Below are 7,847 nucleotides of genomic sequence, written 5' to 3'. Positions count from 1 at the left end.
AGCCCTAGACAATTTATACACTAAAAGCCTGGCTAGTCCTACGGGAAAAAATATATCCGTGACTTTAAGGGGACCTTCCATTGCAGATGAGAAATTAATATCATTGGTCTGACTGATGGCAGGGCTGCTAGTGATGATAACTTTGTCAACGTCCTGGTGGAAGAAATTGAAGAATTTATTTAGGGTCCAAAAAGAAGAACTGAGTAAGGAAAACTCAGAGGACAAACATTAAATAAAACAGTAAAACAAAACAAAAAAGAAGAAGAAGAAGATAGCAGGAGGGGAAAAATGAAGGGGGGGTATCGGAGGGGGAGACGAACCATGAGAGACAATCGACTCTGAAAAACAAACTGAGGGTTCTAGAGGGGAGGGGGTGGGAGGATGGGTTAGCCTGGTGATGGGTATTAAAGAGGGCACGTTCTGCATGGAGCACTGGGTGTTATACACAAACAATGAATCATGGAACACTACATCAAAAACTAATGATGTAATGTATGGTGATTAACATAACAATAAAAATTTTTTAAAAAATCAAAAACAAAACAAAACTTATGCCTATACAGTTGTAAAAAAATCATATTTTTTAAACTTTTTTTTAAAGATTTTATTTATTTGACAGAGAGAGAGAGACAGAGAGAGCAGGAACACAAGCAGGGGGTGTGGGAGGGGGAGAAGCAGGCTTCCTGCCGAGCAGGGAGCCCGATGCGGGGCTCGATCCTAGGACCCTGGCATCACCACCTGAGCAGAAGGCAGACGCTTAACGACTTAGCCACCCAGGCGCCCCAACAATATTCTTTCAACAAACCATTAAAATTGCAAGAGTAAAACATGTTTTTAAAAATTCAATTGGCTATAAAGCGAAAGATAAAAAGTCTCTTCACATATCCATTCACCAATCTGACTACCAGAGAAAACTTTTTACAGTTTACTATCCATCTGGAAACTTTGTATGCCATGCACATACACATACTTCAAATGGATACAATATTTAGTCCTTCTACAGTTGATTTTTTTGCCTTATTTCATTTGAGTACCTACTGATCTACTTCTTTTAGTGCCCGTATAATGTCAGTGTATCAGATCCTAAAGTATCATAACTTAATCTTTTCCTTATTGATAGACACAGGTTATTTCCTATTTTCCACTGTTAAAAACAGTACACCAGTTAATAGCTTTACACTCCCTTCTGTCAGATTATCTGTAAAATAAATTCATAGAAATCTAATCTTTCAAATTGCAATCTTGACAGAAGCTCAAGGTGTTCTGTCATGGCTTGGTTTGAAATGATCTGTTGAGGTAAATCAGTTGTGAGGATGATCTGGTGGCAACGTCAAAATCAGAGTTTAGTTTCCTTTTTGGAGGGGTTGGGGCTAAAAAATGTCTTTCTTTTCCTGTCTACTAGCTCCCAGATGCACCCCTTCAGAAGCAGTCCTTGGTAAAGGAAAATGACACTATTGTCCTAAGAATCTCACAGGACAACTACGTAATATTCATGTAAAGTAGTCTCTTATCCGAGGCGGGAAAAAGAGTTGTGGCCTTCTAACACTTATCCTCATGTTTTTTATTTGGGACCAGGAACTAGCTCGACCACCACTTATTTTCACTTCGTGGTTCGAATAAGCGTGATTGGCGCACTTGGCTTTTTGTCTTCCTCAGAGAGGGGAGGGAAAGAGGTTAAATGTCCTGACTGCCGGAATTGAGGAGATCCAGGGAAAGCAGGTTTGTGCCCGTTTTGTTTTTATCTCTTCGCTGTAGCTGTTTACGCGGGGGCGATGGAAGGAGTAAAACCGTCAGGGCCCCATTAGTGCTTTTATTCTCTCCAGTCCTTGAAGGAATGAAACTTCAGCGCCGTCTCTGTCCATTTCAGAAACAAGAGGATCCTCTCAAGAGTCACCGGGCAGAGACACCGACTCTGCGCCTGCTCTTCCTGTGACCTGTGAAGTAAGAACACAGACAAAAGACACTGAAGCGCAGGCAGCACAACAGAGATCGCGCTCCTTCCGAGAAGAGCCCGGCGTACTTCGTCCTTCCCCCACGTCCCGCGTTGCCGCGGGCCGCGCCTCACGGGGGGCGGAACTTAGCGCACCTTCCGGATTGCAGGCGGAAGTGGACGAATTTGAATCTTGTGGGCCGTTGGATGGGGCTGCTCGCGGTCGGCTTTGCGGCTCCGCGGAAGAAGGGAAAAGTGACACGACCATTCTGGAACTTCTGCCCAACGCGCCTTGGTGAGTGAATGGAGATTGGGAAAAAACTGAGTATTCCAGGGAGGGGATTCGGACCGTCGGAGGGGACAGGGGTCGAGAGGCGGGACAGTGTAGCGGAGGCCTCGGAGTGCCTTTGGGGGTGTCGGGTGGTGGGGTTGGGCTTGAAGACTGGGAAGTCGGGGCGCTGGGGAGCGTCTCCCGGGCCGGCGCACACGAGCCGACTCTGAGTATTTAGGATTCCGAGGCCACCCGCCCCCGAGATTAAGCCTTGTTTAATCTGACGTTCTGGTAAACACAGTTTAGTATTTCCGCCAATTGGACTCGAATGCTGAAGCTGTAACAGTAGTTAGATCTAATTGCGAAAGCGTTACTACAGGTAAAAAGAATCTTCCTTTATTAAAGATGGAAGGTTGGGGGCAGGTTTAGAATGAGGAGATACTGTACGTGGCTTGGGGTTCCTCCTAAGAGTGATACTCAGAGTCGTCTTTATTACTCTGGACCGCAGGGAAATGACAGTCTTTGAAATGCCCGGTGGGGATTTAAACTGAAATCTGAGTATCCTTTGTATTTAAAACCCGGATATTTTTCTTTCACGATTGACATTTTTCTTGTACCGCAAAAATCCGAGACTCTTGCTCATTTAAACTGACTGTAGTAACAGCGGTAATTCATAAAGGTCTTAGTTTGCTAACAATAGGGATAAGGTTTAGCTAGTTCCACAGATCTGCCCTTTCGCCTCCTTCATTCATTGGCCAAGTGGGTTATTGTGGAGTCATTATGGAAACACTCTACTAATGTTTCCGGAATTGGGTTTTCTTTGTTTTGTTTTTTTGTTGTTTGCTTTATTAATTTTAGTGATGAACTACCTCAAATAACAAACGCTGTTTAACCCCGTAGCAAAGTCTGCCTTCTTCTGGAATAGTTTAAATGTGTACCCTACATCTAAAATATAAATGAGTTTAAATGTATAGAAATTTTCGATCTTGCCTTATTGAACACTGTCAGACTAATACTGTGTTGTTTTATAGGAACCGGTATTTTATGTTCCTTTTAAGATTTTAACACCAGGGTATCATACCATAAAAATGCATAAATATCTTTTTAAAAATAGACATTTCTTCATCTATTGCTGCTCCTACTCTCCCATCCCTGCTAGTGAACTTTTGTTTCATTATTAGCCAGGAAAAATAGATTTAAATATTCAGTATTTATGATTGTTGAAATTTAAACATTTGTGTAAGATAGCAGCAAAGACATTAGCTGTACTTTCCTAAGAATTGCAGACAGCTGTTCCGCTCATTTTATGCGCGCTACCAGCAAATAGTAATTTAAAAAAAATTAGTCTCTACATTTTAATAGGTTTCTTGTCCTTACCTGGACTTTTTTCATTTATTTTTGCTCTATCTACCTAAATCATCAGTGAATTTCAAATTTTCTTCTGTACACATTACCTTGAAGGGTTTGTTAAGTGCTGATTCCTACACTTCAAAATTAAAGATTTATCTACTTGAGAGAGAGGGAGAGAGAAAGTCCCAAGCAGACTCCATGCCCAGTGCAGAGCCTGTGGTGCTCCATCTCCCAAACCATGAGATCACCACCTGAACAGAAACCGAGTCTGCAGCCCAACCAACTGCTCTACCCAGGAGCACCCTGACGGAGTTTTAAGGGCACTGACTTGATCTTTCCTCGAGAGGCATTATAATATACTGTTAAGGGCACGCAGCTGGAGTCAGATTGCCTCGGTTCAAAATTTCATCTCCACCAGTTGGTAGTTGTATGACCCAAGCAAGCTGCTTTACCTTTCTGTGCTTCAAATCCCTGACCTGTGTTAATGGGATAATAACAATACCTATCTTGAAGGATTATTGTGAGAGTCAAATGACTCAACACATATAAAAATCTTAGTGTGTGGCACATAGTAAATGATACCTATATCTCCGATTATATTGAGTTACTGAGCATTGTACAAACCACATTACGTACATTATCTCAATCTTCACATATAGCACTGCAATATTTACTATTTTCATATAAGTAAACGGAGGCTAAGAGGGTTCAGTTCTCACACAAGTACCAAAATGTTTGAACCAGGTTCAAAAACTAGATTTAATTAGAAAGTTCATGCTTCTTTTTTATGTCATTATTATTATTTTAAATAATGCTTCCTGCCTCTCTCTGCAGTCTATCCTTTCAATTATTGCCTCTTAAAAATCTCTGATGACTCCTCTTTGTCTACCACATATAATTCAGATTTATCAACTTTTTCATTTTTTTACAAAGCCCTTGTCAATCTGGTTCCAACCTCTCTTTGCAAGCATCAGCTTCATAATATTCTACCACTCTTTTCCAACCTGTGATGTTCTATCTGTACTAGTACCGTTGTCCAAATCTGTTCTCTCATTTTTATATGTACTTAGCCATCAACTTTTTTAGGTCCCTTTAAGATTTTACCCAGTGGGTTTCCAATACTTTCCGAGACTTCCCCAGGCGGCCTTCTTCCTCTGTGCAATTTAGTTGGAAACGTAGCACTAGACTGAGAGCTCTTGTCCCCTTTGTCTTTATATCTGCAGTTCTGGGTACAGAACAGTGAGTGTCCTTGTACTCTGAAACTGTATATGTCCAACCAGTGCTTGTTATCTTAACAATTTAACACATTGTGTCTTGTTAAATGCTGAGGAAGTTTTTTTTGGTTTTGTTTTTTTTTTTACTTTTTTTCTGAAGTGATAGAATGTAATTCTGGATAGCTTAGTAGAGATATTAGTGATACCATATGGTTTGTAAATTTCACAAATACAGAAAAATATGTATAGAAATTGTAGGTTCAGAAGACATTTCAAGTGGTAAAAAATTACGAGTAATATTTACTAACATTCACAGAACTCCAGATGCTTTATACATATTTTCTCACTTAATCTCACTTTTCTCACTTTTATTATTATCCCCATGTTAAGATGAAGAAACTAGGTACCAAAAGATATAGTAACTTAAAAAAAAGTTTTTTTTCCACCATTTTCTCCTGGTGGAATTTTTTTATTACAAGAATAATATATGTTTAGTGTAATTAGATAATAATAGGGAAGTACATACATAAGTATTCATTTCTATGTTAATTCAGTTCTAAATTAAGAAAATATTGGGGAGTTAAAAAACAGCAAAATTTGCCTTTCCTTTTGAGTTTGAATAGCTGTTACTTATCTCTTTGCCCATAACCTTTTCTTTAAAAAGCTGCCCAAAAATACAGGGACATCACTCTAAAGACCATTGGGTAGGGTTTGGTCTAAGGAGCTTATGATCCTAATATGCTCCCATTCCACACACCTTCTCCAGCCAAAGAAGTACCAGATACATGAATGAATAAGAGCTGAATGTCTAGGCCATTCACATTATTTCTTCTTGAATTTTGGAATTGGGATACCAAAAACTACTGGAGCCAAGCCAGAAGGGTCTTTATATTGCTGAGATCACAGTGGGGTAGGGCAACCTGTTTTCCAGAGATTAGTTATAACAGTCAGTAAAGCTTATAACTTTATTGCTTTTCCTTTTGTTGTTAAGACTATTTTTTTAGAGCAATTTTAGTTTCATAGCAAAAATGAGGGGAGGATAATAGTGATTCCCCCCCACATGCCTAGCCTCTCCCATTATCTACATACCCCACTAGAGTGGTACATTTGTTGAAATCGTTGAACCTACATTGACACATGATAAGCACTCAAAGTTCATAGTTGAAATTACAGTTCACTTTTGATTTTGTACATTGTTTGGGTTTGGACAAATAGATGATGACAAGTGTCCATCATTATGATATCATACAGAGTATTTTCACTGTTGTAAAGATCCTCTACACTCCACCTTTCCCAACCACTGATCTTTTTACTGTCTTCAGAGTTGTGCCTTTTCCAGAATATTATATAATTGGAATCATACGGTTTATAGCCTTTTCAGATTGCCTTCTTTCACTTTGTACTATGCATTTAAGTTTTCTCTTGAAAACTTTCTCAATGAGCTTGATAGCTCATTTCTTCTGTGTCTGGATGATCCATAGTTTGTCTGGATCATCCATAGTTTATCCATTCATCTACTGAAGGACATCTTAGTTGCTTCCAAGGTTTGGCAATTGTCAATAAAGGTGCTGTGAACATGTGAACATTTTGGTGTGGACATAAGTTTTGACTTCCTTTGGGTAAATACTTGAGGAGCTTGATTGCATAACTGAGGTAAATCCCACTTGGTTGTGGTGTATAATTTTTTAAATAAGTTGTTAGACTTGATTTGCTAATATTTTGTTGAGGTTTTTTGCATCTATGAGAAATAATGGTCTGAAATTCTTTTGCAGTGTCTTTGACATTGGTATGAGGGTAATGATGACAGAATAAGCTAGGAAGTATTCCTTCTGCTTCTATCTTCTGAAAGAGGTTGTAGAGAACTGGTATAATTTCTTCCTTAAACATTTGGTAGGATTTGCCGGTGAACCTATCTGGGCCTGGTGCTTTCTGTTTGGGAAGGTTATTGATTACTGATTCAGTTTCTCTGATACAGTCCTATTCATTGTTTATTTTTCTTTGAGTTTTGGCAAATTGTGCCTTTTAAGGAATTGGCCCATTTCATCTAGATTATCAAATTTGTGTGCATAGAGTTCATGATATTCCTTTATTATATATATATTTTTTAAAGATTTTATTTGTCAGAGAGAGAGAGTGCGAGCACAAGCAGGGGGAGTGGCCGGCAGAGGAAGAAGCAGGCTCCCTGCCAAGCAAGGAGTCCAATGTGGGACTCCATCCCAGGACCCTGGGATTGTGACCTGAGCCGAAGGTAGATGCTTATCCAACTGAGCCACCCAGCCATCCCTCCTTTATTATATTTTTAATGTCCTTAGGATCTGTAATGATATCCCTTCTTTAATTTCTGGTATTAGTAATTTGTGTCCTCTCTGATTTTTTTCTTAGCCTGTCTAGAGTCTTACTGACTTTATTGATCTTTCCAAAGAACCAGCTTTGGTTTTGTTTATTTTCTCTATTGATTTCTTGTTTTCAATTTCATTGATTTCTGCTCTAATTCTCATTACTTATTTTCTTCTACTTAATTTGGATTTAATTTACTCTTTTTATAGTTTCCTACAGTAGAAACTTAGATGACTCATTTTAGATCTTTTCTAATATATGCATTCAGTGATCTAAATTTCCCTTTAAGCCCTGCTTTGACAGCATCCCTCAATTTTAATGAGTTGTGTTTTCATTTTCATTTAGTTCAAAATATTTTGTATTTTCTTTTGAGATCTTTTTTACTCTTGTGTTTTTTAAAAATGTGTTATTTAATCTCCACATATTTTTCAGATTTCTCAGCTGTCTTTCTGTTATTGATTTCTAGTTTAATTCCATTGTGGTCTGAGAGCAGACATTGTATGATTTCGATTTTAAATTTGTTAAGGACTTTTTTATGGCCTAGTATATGGTCTTTCTTGGCAAATGCTCTATGTAAGCTCGAGAAGAATCTGCATTTTGCTGTTTTTGGATAAAGTAGTCCATTATATCTAGTTTCATGATGTTCAGTTCAACTATCAAATCAGTTCCTTACTGATTTTTTGCCTACTGGATCTGTCCATTTCTGATAGAGAGGTGTTAAAGTCTCCAACTGTGGTTGTGGATT

The 7,847-nt window shown here is 38.7% G+C and overlaps 1 protein-coding gene across 3 annotated transcripts in view; it reads left to right on the top strand.

Annotated features, from left to right (window-relative positions):
• Nucleotides 1-2,096: 2,096 nt before the first annotated feature.
• The window catches only part of G2E3 (G2/M-phase specific E3 ubiquitin protein ligase), a 57,607-nt gene continuing 51,856 nt past the window's right edge, over nt 2,097-7,847 (top strand). Inside the window, exon 1 of one of the 3 annotated variants that reach the window (XM_027570805.1) lies at nt 2,097-2,225. The gene's annotated coding sequence lies outside the window, so the exon portion shown is untranslated. Of the gene's footprint in view, nt 2,226-2,644; nt 2,736-7,847 lie in introns of those variants that run through there. The other 2 variants (XM_027570802.1, XM_027570804.1) reach the window with 2 other exon arrangements.

The sequence above is a fragment of the Zalophus californianus genome, chromosome 6, assembly GCF_009762305.2.
Source record: "Zalophus californianus isolate mZalCal1 chromosome 6, mZalCal1.pri.v2, whole genome shotgun sequence".
NCBI lineage: Eukaryota > Metazoa > Chordata > Mammalia > Carnivora > Otariidae > Zalophus > Zalophus californianus.
Note: the sequence above shows the minus strand (reverse complement) of the source record. Positions and strands in the feature narration are given on the sequence as shown.